This window comes from Peromyscus maniculatus, chromosome 12 (assembly GCF_049852395.1).
Source record: "Peromyscus maniculatus bairdii isolate BWxNUB_F1_BW_parent chromosome 12, HU_Pman_BW_mat_3.1, whole genome shotgun sequence".
In the NCBI taxonomy this organism is placed as follows: domain Eukaryota; kingdom Metazoa; phylum Chordata; class Mammalia; order Rodentia; family Cricetidae; genus Peromyscus; species Peromyscus maniculatus.
In genome coordinates, this window is record NC_134863.1 from 13,696,932 (window position 1) to 13,717,476 (window position 20,545).

At 46.8% G+C, this 20,545-nt stretch overlaps 1 pseudogene; it reads right to left on the reverse strand.

Annotated features, from left to right (window-relative positions):
* Positions 1–5,420: 5,420 nt before the first annotated feature.
* LOC102927040 (transcription initiation protein SPT3 homolog pseudogene) overlaps positions 5,421–20,545 on the reverse strand; it is a 34,795-nt pseudogene continuing 19,670 nt past the window's right edge.

Here is a 20,545-nt window from a genome sequence, read left to right on the forward strand (position 1 = left end):
GGCACCTGGACATTGCTAGTGACACAGCTGGACCGACCAGCCGTATCCCAATGCTGGTCTGTAAATCCCGCAGAAAGCCCCAGACTAACAACTCAATGGGAGTCTCACTCCTGTTCCTTACCAGCTCTCTTCCTCTTAAGAACCTACATAAAATCATAGCACAAAGCTCTATGCTCACTCCATTTTCAATAATTTTTTTATTGGTTTTTCAAGACAGGGTTTCTCTGTGTAGCCCTGGCTGTCCTGGATTTCACTCTGTAGACCAGGCTGGCTTTGAACTCACAGAGATCTGCCTGGCTCAGCCTCCTGAGTGCTTGGATTAAAGGCGTGCACCACCACCACCCGGCTCTCACACACTTTTTTATGAAATAAAAAAACTTGCAATAGAACTTTCTGGGGAATGTTGTATTCAGTGGACAAGCATGAGCATTAGTCCTCAAATTCAACCAGGCAGAGGGGCACACACCTATAATCTCAAGACTCGGGTGGACTGCCCAGAGTTCAAGACCAGTCTGAGTTACATAGTAGATTCCAGCCAAGCCTGGGCTACAGTGTGAGGCCCTGCCTCAAAAGACCAAGACCTGAACCATAAGAAAAGACTAAGAACCTCTACAGTTCAGCTTTGCTTCAAGATCGTGCGATCACTCTGATTCATTCACTGACCCACCCATTTTATCATCATTCGCTCATCAGCTGCCCTGCATCTTCACAATTCTGCAATCCATGTTTTAGCGGGGGGTGGGGGTGGGTGGGGGGGGCGGGGGTGGGGTGGGGGGGTGCATTTGTGGCTTTCTCCCTCCTCCTGTGTGTTTTCTTACCGATGTGGTCCATTGGCTAAGGATGATACGGCACTTTCTAAGTTTTTAGCTACATTTATGACAAGCCCAGAGTTGAAGTAGCCATCTAACCATTTGGCTCCAGAGCATCTGCCAAGGGTGAGGGCAGGGAGCTGGAGGTGAGGCCTGCCAAGGACCGTGAGAAATGAGGAAAGAAGAGCTCTTAGCTCAGGTGTATCCTCAGGGTTAGCACTTTCCATGCCATACTTAATTGTCTTATTTGCTATTCTTCTGGCGATGAATGACTTGTATTTGTTTTGTTCTTTCGAGACAGGAGCCCAGGCTGACCTTGATTTCCTGCGTAGCAAGGATGACCTTCAACACCAGATCCTCCAGCCTCCACCCTCCCACTTGCTGAGATGGCAGGTGTTCTGGGACAAAACTTTTTCTGGGGAGATGTAACACACAGGTCTACTCACCCCAGATAGGGAGCCCAAGACAGACCAAAGTATGAATACCACCAATGTCCAACTTGGTGAACCATGACTTTTATTGGGGTTACTTACAGGAGTGTGGATGAGGAGTTACTTACGGGAGCATAAATAACTCAAAGACAGCTGCATTACTAAAGCCCACCCCAGCATGGTTGACAGCTTACAAAAGCCGGGAACCTGGAGCTCACTGCACAGCCTGCACGCAGCTTAATAGGTTGAACAGAATCCTTTCCAAATGACCTACATCTTCCAGGCAGTCGGTCTGGTCTCAAGAGTTTGCAGCTTGGCTTGTTTGAGTGTGTCTTCTTTGCAGCTCAGTTGAGCTCCCTCTGAGAGGGACTCCGGGTGTTTATTGTTTATTCTGGCAGGAAGGGGCCTAGTGAATCTGGTCAGTTTCAGGAACTTCCTGAAGTCATTTTGAGTTGTTTGCCTTCCTGCTCAAGCAGCTTCTCTGTAGGAGGGGATATGTCAATTTCAGAAGAAACTGTCACACAATTGCTGTTAACACTACTCCACTTGCTCAGTGATCTTGTCTTCTTCTCACCAACCCCCCAACTCCTGGCATATAAGTGATCAATAAATGTTGACTGAGCAAGATAGTAAAGTCAATTACATAGCAATTTATTTGGCTTCGGTTCAATCCCTAGCACCACATAAACCGGACATGGTGGTGCACCCCTGTCATCCCAGTACTCAGGTGGTGGAGGCAGGAAGACCAGAAGTTCTAGGCAGTTCCTGGCTACATAGCAAGTTGGAGCAGGCCTGGAATACATAACAATACATAGCCCACTCCAGCATGTGGCTCTGGCAGGCCTTGCCCTTCTCCCCATCCCCTCTGCCCCATCTGCCTCCCCTCTATCCAGAGGCAGTCCTTTGTCCCTCTGGGACCAACACCCTTTTCTCCTTTCCTGGCGCCTTTCCCCGTCTTCCTCATCCCCGATCCCATTACCACCGCATCCCAGCCCATTCTAACACAGACCTCCCCCTTTCCTCCTCTTAAAAATCACGCCTGCAAGGTCATTTGCTGCCTGAGTCAGAAAGCAGCCACTTGAACTTTTCTTCCCTCCTTAACATAGGATCTCTCTGTGAAAACTGGTGTTTGGGTGTGGTTTGTGCCTAATCGGGGGTCCAGGAGGAATTGCTGTACAGGGTTTTCCTTCACAAAAGACTCTGTCTCTAAAAGTCACAAAAAATAAAGAGAAACAAAGGTTGGTATCGCAGGGATGGTAAAAACTAGCAACTACAACTTGAAGGGCCTGGGGTGGTCTATTTCTGCAGAGGCAGGGGACCCTGACTTCCCTAATGCATGGGACACATGTTTCTGGGAGCAAGCAAGAGCGGGGATGGTAGTCCAGGGTGCTCTCATTGGTTTAATGAAGGGCTAAATGGCCAATAGCTACACAGGTAGAGGTTAGGAGGGACAGAAAAGTCTGCCTGCAGGGAGATCATGGCCTGGGATCCGACTCAGTTGAAGGCCTTCAAGACGGCAAGCAGCCTTTCTGCAGACATTTCAGTTCTGGGATCGTCCTTCTCGGTGCTACTTTAAGCACTCAGCACAGGAATTAGGTCTAGATGCATTGCTGAAGTTGGAAAAAGAAACCCAAACTAAACTAAAAATAGGTGATTTATTACTCATCTGGGTGGGCCATGTGGGAAGAATGGCTGTGATCCCTTAAATAACTCTCATGTTCAGCAGAATGGTGTGTGGCTTCTTCCTATTTGGGACAAGGCAGGGGCAGTCACAGGCCAACTTCCACTGCTCTATAAGAGCGTAAGTACTTTTAGGATGCCCAGCCAGGCTTTACAGAGGCAGTGAGATCGTCCGCTTTAGGGATCTCTAGCTCATTCAGCAGGTAGGGAAAAGAACTTCACATATCAATCTAAGACATTTGAAGATGGCCAGGGATTGGGGTGCTTTTAATCTCAGGACTCGGGGTTGCACTTTGAATTCCCGGCTAGCCTGGTCAGTGTGGTGAGTTCAAGGTCACAGGCCACAGAGCTACAGAGTGAAACCCTGTCTCATTAAGAGAGAGAGAGAGAGAGAGAGAGAGAGAGAGAGAGAGAGAGAGAGAGAGAGAGAATTAGTCTCCAGGCCAAAGTGACAAAGGCTTCTTTGGGGAGCGTTGTAGGGTTTCCACTAGAGAAGACTGCTTGGGCATGGATTTAAGACAATCAAGTCTTTACTAGCTGGCCAATGACTACACTGGGTGTTTAGTATCCCAGGATAGCCCCCAAGTCTTTCTCATGGTGAGCTTTTAAGCACAAAAATCACACCCTGGGTTGACATACTTTAGTTAACAAGAACAGTTAGCCAGAAGGGGTAGTCAGAAGCCGAAAATCAAGGTTAGTACGTTTACAGACTTCCCCAGAACTGTGGACCTTGATGGGCTGGCCTTTGTTTTCGTCTTGGTAGGTGATGCTGTCTACATGTTGAGTTTTATGGCCTGAGTGGAACTTTGATCATGGAGTCAGTTGTGCTGAGGCCTGGGGGCCTGTTACAGGAGCGGTTTAGGCTACAGACTTGGGGACCCAAGGGACCCCGCAGGTAGGTGTGGAGCCATGACACGCAGTGAGCTCCAGCAGAGAGCCTCTCGTGTTTGGACATGGGTGGTGGCAGAGACAGAGGAAGGGGGTTTTGCTTCGTACCCATGGTTGTCCTAGAATTTGCTCTGCAGACTTGAACTTGAGGCAATCCTTACATCTGTTTCCCTAGTGCTGGGGTTATAGGTGTGAGCCCCTACGCTCTGCTAAGAAGGGTGTCACTGGAGACTCTAGAATCCTTCCCAGAATCCCTAGCTGTGGAGTCAGATAATCCTGGATTTCATTGCTAGGTTAAGTGAACTTGGTCACGCTCTTTGACCCCTGGGCTTCCGTTCTGCCCCCTCACAAGGACTGCAGGGGGAGCCAAAATGCAGAGGGGAGGAAAAGCCCTTTGTATGGTACTTGTCAGAAGGAAGTGACGGAGAAACAGGACCATTCTTGACCCAGACTCCTTCACAGCGCTCCACCCCACCCTGAGTTCTGATGTGCCGTGACCTGACCTACTCCCGGTGATCCCTACCTGACTATCAACCTTGACCTCCCTGACTGCCTTATTAACCACCTGTGTCTAGGCCTTACCACTTCCGGGTGCCTGCCACTAGATGGCAGGACAGGTCTAGCTGAGAAAGAGTTGCTTGAGCCTCATTCCAGGTAGATTTTTTTTTTTTTCAGGGCTTTTTGGGGAACAGAGTCAAAGGAGATATGTAGAGCGTATTATAGACCTTTGGGTCTCTTGTTTCTAGGCTCTCAATCACCTCTGTGGCCTGGAATCTTCTCTGGGTCTGGCACTAGACTAAGAGCTATGTTTGTGGCTAATGTGGAAGTCCCCGGAGAGGGAACTGCTTATTGAAAAGTCTCCATCTAGCACACTCTCAGCCCACACAGAAGAAGCCCTCAGGAGGAGAAGCCTTCAGTGTGGACAGAGGGCTTCATGGCCCTGCCTCATGGGCTCAGAACACAGAGCCCCGGAGCTGGGCTCTTTGCTTTATTGTTGTGGGCCCTGCTTCAGCTACCATCTCCACCCTCCTCCATCCCCTTCCACCCCAGGCACCCCTGCAGCTCTGAATTTGATAGAGGCTGCACAGAGACACTTTTAGAAAGAAAGCAGCTGAGTAGCCATCCACCTGGGCAGCCCTCCACCTGGGCTAGCTCTGGCAACACGAGGCTCCTTAAGAGGCAACAACATGGGGTTTTATGATTGGCCTTGGAACTCCGTTTTTCCCAGGCTGGCCGAGTGGGGACTGTGGGTATCACGTGGGAAGTGGCCTGATCAGGGCAAGGAGTCACAACAGGATGGCAGAACCCGCTCTTTGGCGGAAGTGTGGGCCTATGACCACGGGGCTACAGGGGCTGGGCTGCAGGGGCTGGGCAGCTGCAGCTAATGTCTGTGTCATGACAAAGGACAAGCCCTTGGCCACGGTGGAAGAGGAGGAGCCAGGGGACAGCTACTCATTTGTGGTCTGCGTTTCAGGTCAGCCTCTTCTCTTTCAGCATGAGTGTGTGTGCGCCAGCGGCGCAGCCAAGACTCGGGAGACAGTGTCTGCGCTTCCTGGCGCACAGCTGGGCCTCACTTCCTAGTGCATTCTGAAGCGAGCTGCAGCTGTGTGACTTACAGATGCTCCACGGATGAGAAACGGTGCAGGATGTTTGAAGGCCTGTGCACGGCTCCGTCATCTTCCATGGCTCCGGACTGACGCATACAGAAAGTTACGTTAGGGGACAGTGGCCCCAGCTACCTAAATTCCATCTTGAAGATAACCTCTCCCCCCACCCCCCCACCCCCACACAAAAGTCATCTCTTTAAGGAGCCGCAGCGATGGTTCATCAGTTAAGAACGTGTACTGTTCTTCCAGAGGACCCGAGTTTGGTTCCCAGCACCGGCGTCAGGCAGCTTACGTCCACCTGTGACTCCAGATGCAGGGCAAACCGATGCTTCCGGGCCCCCTCAGCAGGCACTTGCCCCCAGGTGTTTCATGTACATAGGCACAACTGGAAATAGTGAAAATGAAAAATAAAAAGGTCCCGCAAATTAGAAATACCTACTTTGAACTTGATTTGAGCCAGAAATAAATGTCCATAGTACTAAAGGCAATTTGCATTATGCTTTGTTTATCACAGTGATTCTCATTGCCAATGTATCAGCTTATGCCTGCTTTACAAAGAGGGAAGCAGGCTGAGGCAGGTCAAGAAATCTGCATGAGGTCACACAACTAAAAGTAACTCGCTTGAGTGAACCTGATTCTCCAGCTCTCAATCCTGTCCATAGCAACGCAGTGTCCAGCATGAGGGATCAGTTCTACAGTGCCTAGGCTGGCATTTCTCTTCCCATTGTAAATCACCTCTCCGTGCAATGGGAACCTCAGCTGCAAACCAGAGAGAGGAAAGACTCCAGGACCCCACTCGATACCAAGCTGCTTAGGGGGAAATCTGAGCATCACCACCACCACCACCCCAATCTCTTTCTGGGAACCATGTAGGGTTGTGGGCAGAGCAAACTGCAGGGCCCGGGTCCACCCTCAGGAGCCTGGAAGCTCTGAAGAGCTTTTGATCCCCAAGACACTCCTGCTGGTCCTCTGTCCATTATCATCTGTGTCCCTCCAATCTGGTCTCAGGGGTGAACTCTGTGAAATGCCCTAAGAGGCCCCTGCTACCTCTTTGTTCAGGAACAATGGCTATGCTAACAAAAGAAAATCAGATGCAGGTGAAGGTTTATTTTTAACATTTCTGAGGCCGAATGGGAATTTAACATGAAAATCAGAGTTTCGCTGCCCTCGATTTCCAAAAGTGGTGCTTTTGGCTAGCCGGAACTCCAGTGTGCTTGGATCCTTTCCGGGAGCTACCAGTGAGGGTGGGGTGGGGTAGACGGTGTAGTTTTCCTGGGCCTTCTTTTGGCAAGAAATAGACTTTTTGGGAGCTGGGAATGTAGTTCAGTTGTTAGAGTGTATGGTTGGCCACACCTGTAATTTAAGATTGTTCTTGGCCATATGACAATTTTGAGATCAGCCTAGGCTTTGTGGGACCTATCTTAAAAATAAGTAAGTAAGTAAATAAATAAATAAATAAATAAATAACGTTTATTTTTGTTTGGAGTTAGAGTTGAGCTTGTCCTCCTTGATGTCATCAGTTTAGGGAACCAGGCTGCTCAGGCCACCCCTATATCTACTTCTTTACATTTCAATCAAATCAGATTGACACTTGGATACGAATGTGTAATGAGCTGGGTGGTGGTGGTGGCGGCGGCGGCGGCGGCGGCGGCGGCGGCGGCGGCGGCGGCGCACGCCTTTAATCCCAGCACTGGGGAGGCAGAGGCAGGAGGATCTCTGTGAGTGCGAGGCCAGCCTGGGCTACAGAGTGAGTTCCAGGACAGGCTCCAAACCTACACAGAGAAACCCTGTCTTGAAAAACCAAAAAAAAAAAAAAAAAAACCAAAAAAAAAAAAAAAAAACCACACAAGCAAACAACCACAAAAAAACCCACCACCACCAACAACAAATGTGTAATGAAGGGGAGATTTGTTGGGCACAAAGGTACGTGGCTTTAGTTACAGTTGGGAGGCTGAGACAGGAGGGTTGTACATTTAAGTGTATTCCGCTTAGAAAAAAAAAAAACAACCCAAAAAACAATCAACCAAACAAACAAAACAACAAGAAAAAAAAAGGACCTCTCTTCGAAACCCTCAGCCAACTCCTCGGCCTTACTCTTTTCTTGGTCCCCGTGGAAGCTCACAGGTTGACCTGGGGTGCGTGTGCCCACCAGCTGGGGTGCCTGGGAGCTGCTGCAGGTAACTTACCTGCCAAAGACCTAATTAACGCTCTCATGGCTTACCTCACTGGCTCCTCATTGGCTGTACTCGATGAGGGGGCGTCAGCTCAGAGCTGTCCTTAGTGGCAGAGTGCATCACTGCTCCAAAGCTTATTGGCTGTCCATTATCCTGTGGTGTATCAGCATTCATTTTCTTCTCTTTCCTTTTTTAAGATTTACTTTATGTATATGAGTGTCTATCTGCATGTACGCCTTTACGTCACAAGAGGGCATCAGAGCTCACCATAGATGGCTGTGAGACACCATCTGGTTGCTGGGAATGGAACTCAGGACTTAGGGAGGAGCAGCCGGTGCTCTTAACCTCTGAGCCGTCTCTCTAACCTCCTGAACATTCATTTTCTTTTCCCTGATTTTTGCCATATTCGGGGTGAGGTGGGGGAGCGGGAGATCATCTAGTGCTGGCTTTCTCCTGCGAACAACAGCTACATTTTTCATATCTGGATCCGGAAATGAGAAGTTACAGGCTCATGGTAGCCACAATTGCAATAGGATGTTTCAAGGAAATAAAACAATTACTAGAAATGATTAAAAAAAAAAAAAGAATGGCTTGCTCGTCGTTTTGGACGTAAAGCTAAAGTGGCCCTGATCGGAAATAATTCCCCCCCCCCTTTCCATTCTTGCACCGGCAAGTTTGGGCAGAGCGCGTCCTGAGAAGAGGGGAGTGAGGAGAAGACGGCCTTTCTTCACCTACTAAATGTGCTTTGCCCTGCTCACATTGGGTGTCTTGTTTAGAAAGTGGAAAAGATGGGGCAGTGACGGGCAGGGAAGTGCGGGGTGAGGCGGCAGAGTGGGAAAGCCTATCTGAGTAGGGCTGCAGCAGGTGTTAAGGCTGGCTCTCTCAGATGGGGAGGGCAGCCCCATGCAGAACCTACAGGCTGGGAACTGAACCCTCCTGGCCATCATCTCCGCCCTCCAGCAGCTCTGTGGTCCTCTGACTGGTCAGGCCACCACCATCCTGCACTTCTGGATGGAGAGATGGGTAGTCCCCGAATTCCTGTCCCTGGCTAGCAGCACTTACTCCACGTACCCTGCAGCACCCCCCCCCCCATTTTCGTCACCAGCAGCTCCTCTAGTACTCAACATCACTCTCACACGGCCACTTCTTTTGTTTTCTGCTTCTTGGCTTCTCCTCCTCCTCCCTCTCCTCCTCCTTTTCTCCTCTTCCTGTCCTTTTGAGATAGTGTCTCACTATGCAGCCATGGCTGACCTAGGATTTACTCTGTAGACTAAGCTGGCCTTGAACCTGTAACTACGCTTCTGCCTTCATCCTCAGTGCTGTGACTAAGTACTTTTGAGCCACCACACCCAGCCTGTTCTCTCACTTAAAAAATTAACCCTTTGAAAATTTCATACAATTATTTTGATCATATTTACACCCCATTCCTTCCTGATCCACTCTACCTATGTACCCCCCCCCCCCCCCCCCGCAGCTTCCTGTCCTTTTTATTTTTAGTAACCCATTGGCTGCATTTGTGCTGCTCACATACTCCTGGATGTGGTGTCATCTGCTGGAGCATGGCCAGCTCACCCATAGCCACAGCATTCAAGAAAACAGACTCTCCCTCCCCCAAAGCTGTCTACTGGCCATGGCTTCTTAGGGGTGAGAGCTCAAGAATGTGTTTCCACTCCACGCTAGAGTGTTGACTGGCTTGATCTCAGACAAGCCTTGAGCAGACACTCTCAGCTGCTAGGAGTTCACCAGTGCAGTGCTTCTCTCTCTCTCTCTCTCTCTCTCTCTCTCTCTCTCTCTCTCTCTCTCTCTCTCTCTCTCTCTCTCCTCTCCTTTTCTTTTTGAAACAAGGTTTCTCTGTTTCTAGCCCTGGCTGTCCTGGAACTCACTCTGTAGACCAGGCTGGCCTCGAACTCACAGAGTTCTTATGTCACCCTTGTTTCTGACAGAGGCTCCCTCCCCCCACGAGAAGGAAATGGGATCTGGACTTAGTTCTCTGTTTAAGTCTCACTTTCCATCTGTCAGACCCCTCGTCGACTCTCAGTTCCCCGATGTCTCCGTGGCGCATCGCTGTCTCCCTCCCAGCCATCCTGAGCACAGATGCCTGTGAATGTCCTTTGCAAGCTCTCCAGATGCAAACAAACCCTTTCTTAAAGCAAGGGTACTTCTATGCCGTCCGCGTTTCAGCAAAGCTTGCTCACACATTCTCTTTGAGCAAATGCCTCTTTCAAACCTCAGCGTCCTCTTCTGGGGCGCGGACAGAACACACCTGCTTTATAGGTTTGTTGGGGAGATTAAACACAAGAGTGTTTTTTAAAGAAGTGGACAAAAAGTGGACATTGTGTGTTCTTCAGCCCTTGGTCTTTCTTCCACTGCTGGTAAAACGTTATTTCTGCCTCGTGTTAGAAGGGGAACAGTCCGAGATCGCACCTTCCCACTCCCCCCATTCTCTGAGTGAAGGACATTTGTCTCTGGTTTAATTCCGCATCAACTGTGTGTTATTTGTTTATCAAAGAAAGACACCATGCAGGTTCCCTTTTGTCGCCCGCGTGGCCCTCCACCAACAGCCCCAAGCCAGTTCCGAAGCGGCAGAACATTTTGCAGATTTCGCAGCTCTGTGACCCTCGGAGTGCTTGTTCAGCTGAAATGACTTGTGTCTGGCCCAGGCCTTCTCTTTTGACTTTGGCAAGCGCACGAGGGAGTGAAAAAAAGCTGGGTTAGTGTTAGGGCTGGGATTAGAACAGATCATACCGTTAACACTTCTCTCTTTGCTAACTATATGAAGTTCAAGAAAAGCTTTCTGGGGAATGGCACCATTTCATTTGCCAAAAGCTGAGATGGGCCAAGGAAGATGTAGTCAGCATTTGGAACTGCCTTGCCTTAGAATTTGACAGCCAAGGTGGGGGAGAAGAATCTGCTGGGGAGCGGGCGACCATGTGGGTAGCGTGGAGAAGGGATCTGGAAGGATTCAAGATGCTGAACAGGCTTGGCTCCTGGCACTCCCGCCCCCACAATGTCTCTCAAGCCATCTCTCTCTCTTCCAGCACAGAACCCTGACCAGGTCCTCGTCACCCTCACTAACCAGAGCTATAATTTCTGATGCATCTCCTTGTCCCCTTGTCTGTCCTGAACTCGGATCCCGGTTTTTATGAAGGCTGTTCAAGCCTCCCCAGTGCTTATGAAGTCAAGGTGTCACCTTTTAGTGTAGTGTTCAAGCCCCTCCCCCCAGAAGCCATACTACATTCTCTCCTCACGTCATCCTTCATTTTCTCTGAAGACTCTAGTACCAGTCAGCTAGGTCCATGCCTTCCTCCAGATGTGACATGACATGCCCATTCTAGCTGACCTTCTCTGGTGCCTCTGCCCAGATTGCCCCCTGTCTGTCTTTGTCCTGTGGGGCCAGGTTCAAATATTGCCTCATCTGCAAAGCTCTTCTCAGCTCCTCCAGGCAAAGCTCACACCCATTGGTCTACTCTGCAGACTCACGTACTGCGCTTATGTGTGTCAATATGGGACCTTGGGGGACAAGAATATGCCTTGTTCATATTATGCACCTTCTACTTTGTGCCAACTGTCTTGTTCAGCATATATTACTTTATTTATTTATTTATTTATTTACTTAGCAAGCTGACAAACTCCCATGATGCCAGGAAAGAGCCAGAGCAGTAGGCTGAGTGTATGACTGTGTCAGGCTCCCTGATTCTGTCCACACAGGGTGTGGGTTATGCCTCTGTGTTCATCACTGTGAGCATGTCTGTCTCTAAGAGAGTATCCCAGTTGGCAAGATTTTTAGCCCAGTTAAGTTTCCTGCATTAGTTACTTTCCTGGTCACATTGTGTCCACAGTCATGAAGGTTATCCTCCAGCTCACTTTCTCCTTTTGACTCATTCCAGGACCCCGGACCACGGGGTGGTGCCACCTACATTCAGGGTGGGCCTTCACATGTCAGCTAAGCTCTCTGGGAACACCTTCACCATCACTCCTAGAAATGTGACTAGATTTTAAATCTAGTCAAGTTGACACTGAAGATGGTCATGACACTCACAGGGGTTATCTTCATTGTGTGATGGGTCCTCTGGGGACTCAGGGGACATTCTCATTGTGATAATGAACCTGACATGAAGGTCTTAGTGGACGAGAGTCATATACAAGGCATGAAGCTTGATAGGTTCTGGTAAGTCTGGGAGCATCAAGGTAGGCTTTCTGGAGGAGGTGATTGTGGAACTGAACGTTAAAGGATGTATAGGAGTTAGGTATGGGGTGGCAGATGTAACAGCCATGGGTATTCAGAACTGGAAGATCATTGGTGGAGTGGAGAGGAGGGATCTATCAGTGGGGAGGATGTTGGCATGTGAGATGGTTTTGGAAGTTAGACATAGCAATAGGATACTGCTGTGGGATGTCATTCTGTATGCTGTGGATATGTGTCGCTCTGATTGGTTGATAAATAAAATACTGATTGGCCAGTTGCTAGGCAGGAAGTATAGGCAGGGCAAGCAGAGAGGAGAATTCTGGGAAGAGGAAGGGCTGAGTCAGGAGTCGCCAGCCAGACACAGAGGAAGCAAGATGACAAGGCAGAACTGAGAAAGGGTACCAAGTCACGTGGCTAAACATAGATAAGAATTATGGCTTAATTTAAGTGTAAGAGCTAGTCAGTAATAAGCCTGAGCTAATGGCCAAGCAGTTATAATTAATATAAGCTTCTGAGTGATTCTTTTATAAACGGCTGCAGGGCTGGGCAGGACCAGAGAAACTTTCCAACTACAGAATACAGCCTGGAGAAACATCTGGGCAGAGGAACAGTGTGAGAAAACACACAGAAAAGTAGACAGCTTGCTGTAATGATCACCTCCAAGGTTATCATCAGGCTGTTAAGAGAGAGACTGGGAGAAGTGGGATTGGAGAAAGGCAGTAGTCTGGGTCAGGGAGGGTCTCCATGTCTCCTGAGAGTTAATTTAGAATAATATGGTAAGACTTGCAGTCTGTCCCGGCTCCAATGATCTTTACCTACAGCGAGCTCCGCAGACCTGGAGACAGGGACTCCTACTGACCTCGGTATTAACTGGAAAAACTCAGCAGGTTGCTTACTTCTTTCTTTTCTGGTTCCATGCTGGTATGATCAAACTAACTCACCTAGCAGCAAAGGGAGGAATTTAGGTAATCTGGGGCCCCACCATGCAGACATGCTGTCTAAGAACAAAGAGTGCTTTCTATCTAGAAAAATAGTCAGTAGACATTTCCCCTTTGAAGGAACAGCCCGCACATTCCCTTCCTTGCTATGTGTTCTTAGAAAGTGAAATTCTACACATAGAGCCATTCTGATGGGCCAGGGGCATGCTGGGAATTGAGAGGCTCCTGGCCTCCCCCAAATTAGCCGGAGTCTTATGCCATCGTTCACAGGAGAGAACTGTGATATTGCCTATTAGCCTCCTCCTGAGCTCAGAGGTTGGTCCAGTCATCGTCTCTCTGCTCCTTAGTCCCGGGCTTTGCCAGAGGTGAGAGTCTGCTAGAATGTGGGACTCCTGACCGGGCTGGTCAACACGTCAACCCTGGGGATCTTGGCTCCCATGCAAAGATACACAAGAAGGGCCCTGGAGTCACCTCGTCCCTTTCTGGGTTGACTCCGTTTACAGTCTGTCTTGAGCTCTGTGATTCTAAGTTGTCCCTAGCTCCACGAGGCTACCTATTTAGTTGGCGTCTAGTGAGAAACGGGCAGTTATGTCTTTCTCAGGACTGCTAGCAAAAGCCTCATAACGCACTACACTGTCTTTCACCATTTCTGAGCTCACCATTGCCGCGATGGCAGAAGGAGCTGATGAGCTTGGGGCTGGGTTCCCTGCTCCATTTTTTTTTTTAAGATTTATTTATTTATTATATATACAGCATATGTGACTGCAGGCCAGAAGAGGGCACCAGGTCTCATTACAGATGGTTGTGAGCCACCATGTGGTTGCTGGGAATTGAACTCATGACCTCTGGAAGAGCAGTCAGTGCTCTTAACCTCTGAGCCATCTCTCCAGCCCCCTGCTCCATTGTTAAACTATGGCTCGTGTCTTGGGTGCTTTCCTGGCTGCCATGACAAGACGCCCGACTAAAGTACCTTGGAAGACCATGGTTATTTACGTCCGACTCAAGTGAAGTTTGGGGCTGGGGAGGAAGGAATGTTGATGGAATGAACAGCTGAACAGGCTTGGAGACAGCTTCTGAGTCCTGAGGGATCTTTGCAAGTGACTCCATGATGAATCTGGAGGTTGTGTTGGTTGTAACTACTGCCTTGGCCTGTCTTACTCTTGAATATTTTAAATGATCTACCCCGGTAACTGGGCTAAGCCAAGCATGATGTCTAAGCAACCAAAGCAGAATGGGGGAAAGGCTCAGCTCTTGGTGACATTGTTCAGCATCCGTAGCATACAGTCCTGGAGACACCTTACCTCACGTCAGGGGAGACTCTGTTTATTACCATGTATGTTGCTTCTTTTCTAAGTTCCAATGCTGATTTGATTTATCTCTCTGTGTGTATGTGTGCATGCACATGCGTGTATGTGTGTATGAGTGCTGGTGTCTGAGGATCTCCTGGAACTGGAGTTAGAGGCAGTTGTAATATGACATGGCTGCTGGGAACGGAACTCTGGTCCTCTGTAAGAACAGTGACCTTTCTTAAATGTGGAGCCATCTCTCTACCCCTTATTTGTTTTTTGTTTTTTTTTTTTTTTCAAAATGAATTTCTTTCTTTTTAAATTTTATTTTGTTCATGGTTTTGGCTCAGGGCCTGTTACTTTTGTCTCAAAGAACCCAGATTGTTACAGACTCAAACACCTTCAGATTCTGCATTTACTTTGGTTTTCTCTATATAGCTTCACACCACTGAGGGTTTGCAAGTGGAAGACTCCATATCCTTAATGGCTCTAAAAGTCACGGGGAACGGCTTAATTGATCTACTATGAATAGCTTGTTTGCTTAAGGCCATGCTATGTTCTGAATTAGCCATGGGCTAATTATCTCTTCTCTGGATTAAACAGCCGGGGGACAGTGTTGACAGAGGAAGGGAATAAACATTGCTCCAGGCAGTGTGTGTGTGTGTGTGTGTGTGTGTGTGTGTGTGTGTGTGTGTCCGTGTGTCCGTCCTCTTTGCATCTTTGCTTACTACTATAATGCCTTTTGAAATAAAGTCCTTAGCTCTGGCCACCTTGAAGGCCTCAAGGAGTCCAGCACACCTCCCACAGGTGATCCCACCCATCCCACTGAACCCAGTCCCCTCCACCTGAGGACCATGCAGAACTACATACCCCCTATAGGCCTCTTGGTCTAACACACTTACCCCCAACTTTTAGTTGATCAGAACTTACTCAAGTGGACATGGAGAGCCACACCAGAGGGCAGGCAGCAGAGAAGAGGACCATCGAGGGTGACCCTTGGATAGTGTCTGTCTGTATAAATAGCAGTTTTAATAGACTAGAGGCAGGGCCTGTAGCCCTCAATACAATTTCCACCAAAGAAAACAAGGTCCTATCCCTCTTAAAGCTTAATTTGCTCCTAAACATTGTATACTTACACAGAAAGAGGAAAGGTAATTTGAACACGAAGAAAGAAAGATGTAATTAACAAACTACTTCAGATGCCCAAGACCCAGTGAAGAAATAAAAGTATCATGAAAAACCAAGATAGTATATTGCTATACCTAAAGTTACTAATCCCGTAGTAATGAACCCCAATAAGAATAACTCTACAGAGTGAGCACCATGACAGCTAGGGCTGTTACACAGAGAAACCTTGTCTTGAAAAACCAGAGAGAGAGAGAGAGAGAGAGAGAGAGAGAGAGAGAGAGAGAGAGAGAGAGAGAATTGCTAAAGAAAAACCTAATTGAAATAAAAAACCCAATAACCTAAATAAAACCCTCAGTGAAGCTGGGCATGGTGGTGCCTACCTCCAGCACTTGGGAGGCAGAAGCAGGCAGAGCTCTTGTGAGTTCAAGGCCAAGTTGATCAAAGTAAGTCCTAGGCAAACAAACAAACAAAACCCTCTGTTAAAAGCTCAAGAGTGGATAATGTAGAAAAAATATCTGGGCTGGATGACAAGGTAAAGAAATCACACAGCAAATGTCAATAATAAGGTTATACACGTCCATGAACAGAACACAGAGTGCTTTGGAACATTATGAAAAGGCCTACCCTCAGATTATAGGCACAGAAGAAGGAGGACACCATCTCAAAGAGACAGACTATATTTTCTGTAAAATCATAGAAGAAAAATGTTCACAACTAGAGAAAGAGATGCCCACCCAGGTACAAGAGGACTATAGAAATCCAAATAGAAGACCAGAAAATAAATTTCCCACAGCATATTGTACTTGAAACATTAAAAACACAGAAGTAAAAAAGGATATTGAAAGCTGCAAGAGAGAAAGGCAGGCCCACCAGAACAACACCTTGTTCGTTGTTTTGTTTTGTCTTTCAAGACAGGGTTTCTCCCTGTATCCCTGGCTGTCCTGGAGCTCCCTCTGTAGACCAGATTTAAACTCTATCTGCTGGAGTCCTGGGATTAAAGGTGTACACCATGACTGCCTGGATATAACACCTGCTTTTTAGACAGAACTTTTAAAGCCAGAAGGATGTGGAAAGGTTTATTCCATGTTCTGCAAGACCACAACTGTCAACACAGGCAAAATTTCCATCAAAATTAAAGACAAAAAATTTCTCAATAAAAACTGTTTAAAGGGGCTGGATGGCTCAGTGGTTAAGAGTACTAGCTGTTCTTCTAAAGGACCCAGATTTGATTCCCTGCACCCACATGGTGACTCACAACCATCTGTAACTCCAGTTCCAGGGATCTGATGCCCTTCTGGTCTCTTCAGGCACCAGGCACAGTTGTGATACACAAACATGCATGTAGGCAACACACACACACACACACACACACACACACACACACACACACACACACATATATATATATATTAAAAGTTTAAAAAGTAAACTAAAAGAATTTATGACCACTAAACAATCCTTGATGTGGGATGGTCTGTATGGCAAATGCTCTGATTGGTCAATAAGTAAAACACTGATTGGCCAGTGGCCAGGCAGGAAGTATAGGCGGGACTAACAGAGAGGAGACCTGAGAGAACAGGAAGGCGGAAGGAGTCACTGCCAGCTGCCGCCACGACAAGCAGCATGTGAAGATGCCGGTAAGCCATGAGCCACGTGGCAAGGTACAGATTTATGGAAATGGATTAATTTAAGCTATAAGAACAGTTAGCAAGAAGCCTGCCATGGCCATACAGTTTGTAAGCAATGTAAGTCTCTGTGTTTACTTGGTTGGGTCTGAGCGGCTGTGGGACTGGTGGGTGACAAAGATTTGTCCTGACTGTGGGTCAGGGAGGAAAACTCTAGCTACAAATCCCTACAGAGGATACTGGAAATATTACTTCTGTGTGAAGAGAAGAATAAACACACCCAAGAAGTTACCAAAAATAAACAATGCAGGACAGTTAAGCAAAAGAGGTCTAGGAAAATCAACAAAATGACAGGAATGTGTATCTTCCAACAACAACTCCTAATATTAATTGTTAGGATCCTGTACATGCACAGCTCGGGGTCTTGTGTCATTAGTAGGTGCTGGCGACTATGTGGTCATGCAGTCTGCACCTTTAAAAAGCCAGACGTGGACCCCCACCCTCTCTCTGCTCTCTCTGTTCCCTGTCTGCTCCCTGCTCTCTGCTCTGCTCCTGCCATCTTCCTTTCTCTCCAGGCCTGACTCTCCTCCCTCCTCTCCCCTCCTTCTTTCTAATAAATCTCTTTGTAACTCTGGTAGTCGTGGCCATGGCCTGTGACTTTTCCTCCGGTAACCAGTGCCGCCACCAGCTCTGTTTATCAGAACCATCATTAATGGATTTAATTCTTCAATAAAAAGACACAAACTAGCAAATTGAATTAGAAAACAGGATCCATCTTTTTGCTGCTTCCAAGAAACACACCTCACTCCCAGGTGTGGTGACACAAGCTTTTAATCCCTTCAAGCTCAGGAGGCAGACAGAGGTAGAGCTCTGAGTTCAAGGCTAGCCTGGTCTACAGAGTGACTTCCAGGACAGTCAGGGCTAAGAAACCTTGTCTTGAAAAATAAACAAACAAATAAAAAGAAATAAAGGAAAGAAAAGAAACACACCCCACTGTCAGTCAATCATAGATACTATCTTAGGGTAAAAGGATGGAAAAGGTATTCCAAGCAAATGGAACCAAGAAACAAACAGGCATTGTTATTCTAATGTCCGACAAAACAGACTTCAAAACAAAACTAATCAGAAGAGATAAGGAAGGCCACTTGATACTCTTTAAAGGAACACTCCACCAAGAGGACATCACAATTCTAAACACATACGGACCAAATCCAACTTCATTAAAAAATATAATGTCATGAGGCTGGAGAGATGGCTTAGTGGTTGAGAGCACTGACTGCTCTTCCTGAGGACCTGAGTTCTATTCCCAGCACCCATATCAGATGGCTTACAATTGCTCAGCTCCTGGGGCATCTGACACCTCAGACCTCTGTGGGCACTTACATTCATGTGCGTATACCCACACACATACACATAATTAAAATAACAAAAATAAATCTTTAAATTTTATATATATATATATATATATATATATATATATATATATATATATATATAAAATACTAGACCTAAAACTACAGATTAACCCAAACACAGTGACAACGGGTGACTTTAATACCCACTGTCACTCATAGGCAGGCCATCTGGACAGAAACTAAACAGAGAAACGTAAGAGTTAAATGGTATCATAAATCAAACAAACTTACTTGTCTGTTTTAGGGTTTCTATTGCTATCAAGAGACACCATGACCATGGCAACTCTCATAAAGGAAAACATTTCATTGAGGTGGTGGCTTACAGTTTCAGACATTTAGTCTGTTATCATCATGGCAGGGAGCATGGGAGATGGGAATATGGCTGTGAGCAGGCAGACATGGTGTTGGCTACATCTTGATCAGAAGGCAACAGAAAGTACTCTGTCTCACTAGGTGTATCTTGAGCACATATGAGACCCCAAACCCACCTTCACAGTGACATGCTTCCTCTAATAAGGCCACAACTCCCATGAGTGTCACTCCCCTTGTGGGCTATTTTCTTTCAAAACCACTATACTGTCCTACTAGTTTTACACCAACTTGACATGGTTGAAGTCATTCAAGAGGAGGGAATCTCAATTGAGAAAATGCCTCCATAAGATTGGGCTGTAGGCAGACAAGCCTATAAGGCACTTCCTTAATTAGTGACTGATGGGAGAAGGCCCAGCCCATTGTGAGTGGGAAGAGCTCTGGCCTGGTGGTCCTGAGTCCTATAAGAAAACAGGTTGAGCAAGTCATGAAGAGCAAGCCAGTAAGCACCACTCTGTGGCCTCTGTTCCTGTTCCTGCCTCCAGGTTCCTGACCTATTTGAGTTCCTACCTAGACTGCCTTGGATGATGAACTGTGATGTGGAAGAGTCAGCAAAATAAACCCTTTCCTCCCCAAGTTGCTTTTGGTCATGGTGTTTCCTCACAGCAATGGAAACACTAAGACACTAACACATCTACAAACCATTCCACTAAAAGACCAAATAATGCACATTCTTCTCAGCAGCCCATGGAGCTTTTTCCAAAATTAATCATGTATTAGGATACAAAGCAAGTCTCAACCAATATAGAAAACTAAATAACATCCTGCACCCTATTGAACCACAGTGGACAAAAGATAGACATCAACAGCAATAGAAACTACATAAAGTACTGGGCAGTACTCTCTTCTATTTAATCCCAGCACTCGGGAGGCAGAGCCAGGAGGATCTCCATGAGTTCAAGGCCAGCCTGGTCCACAGAGAGAGATCCAGGACAGGCACCAAAACTACGCAGAGAAACCCTGTCTCGGGAAATCATGCCTGGTACTGGAAACCTAGCCAACAAGTCAGTGCTAACGAAGTCATGGATCTTGGAGGAGTCTACAGCTACCACTTGACTAGACCAGCATAATCCCTACCAACATTCTAAACATTTATCTTTATATCCACAGATAAGTGTAGTCCTTACCCTTCATCAAGGAAACTTCTCTTTGCAACAGATGGAGACCGTTACAGAAAACCACCACCAGTCAAAATGTAGAATTGTGGATCCCAGTCCCAGTGGATATGTCTACAAAACATTCCCAAAATAAGGCTCAGGAAACATTGTGGGAGAGGGGGTGGAAAGTTGTAAGAGCCAGAAGACCAAGGAGTTTTCTGTGAGAGCGCGTCTCCTAATAATGTCAGATGCTACACTCATAAAGTCCCATCAACATGACTACCTAAGCATGAGCTGAACAAGGAGGATACCAAAGATGTGGCAAAGTGGACTGAGCATACAAGGCCTCAATATTCATATCCATACATATACACATATATATGCATGTAATAACAATAAGAAAAAGGCCAGAAATATGAAAGAAAGCAAGGAAGAGTACATGGGAGGGCTTGGAGAGAGGAAATAGAAGAGAGAAGTGATGGAATTATAATTTCAAAAATAAAAAAATATAATTTCCTACCAAGCTAGAAAATCTAAAAGAAATCAATGGATTCCTAGATACATATGATCTACCAAAGTTAAACCAGGATGAAGTAAAATAATTTAAATACACACATAACAACCAATGAGATAGGAGAAGTGACTAAAAAAAAATCTCTGAGCTAATAAAAGCTTAGGGCCAGATGGACTTAACACAAAATCCTTTAAGACTTTCAAAGAACCAACATTAATACTCCACAAATTAGTATCTAAAATAAAAAAGGAAGGAATACTTCCAAATTATTTTTATGAAGTCAGTATTATCATGATACCCAAACCAGATAAAACTCAACAGAAAAAGAATAGTAAGGGTCAATCTCCCAGATGAACAAAGAGGTAAAAATCCTCAATAAAACACTTGGAAACTGAATT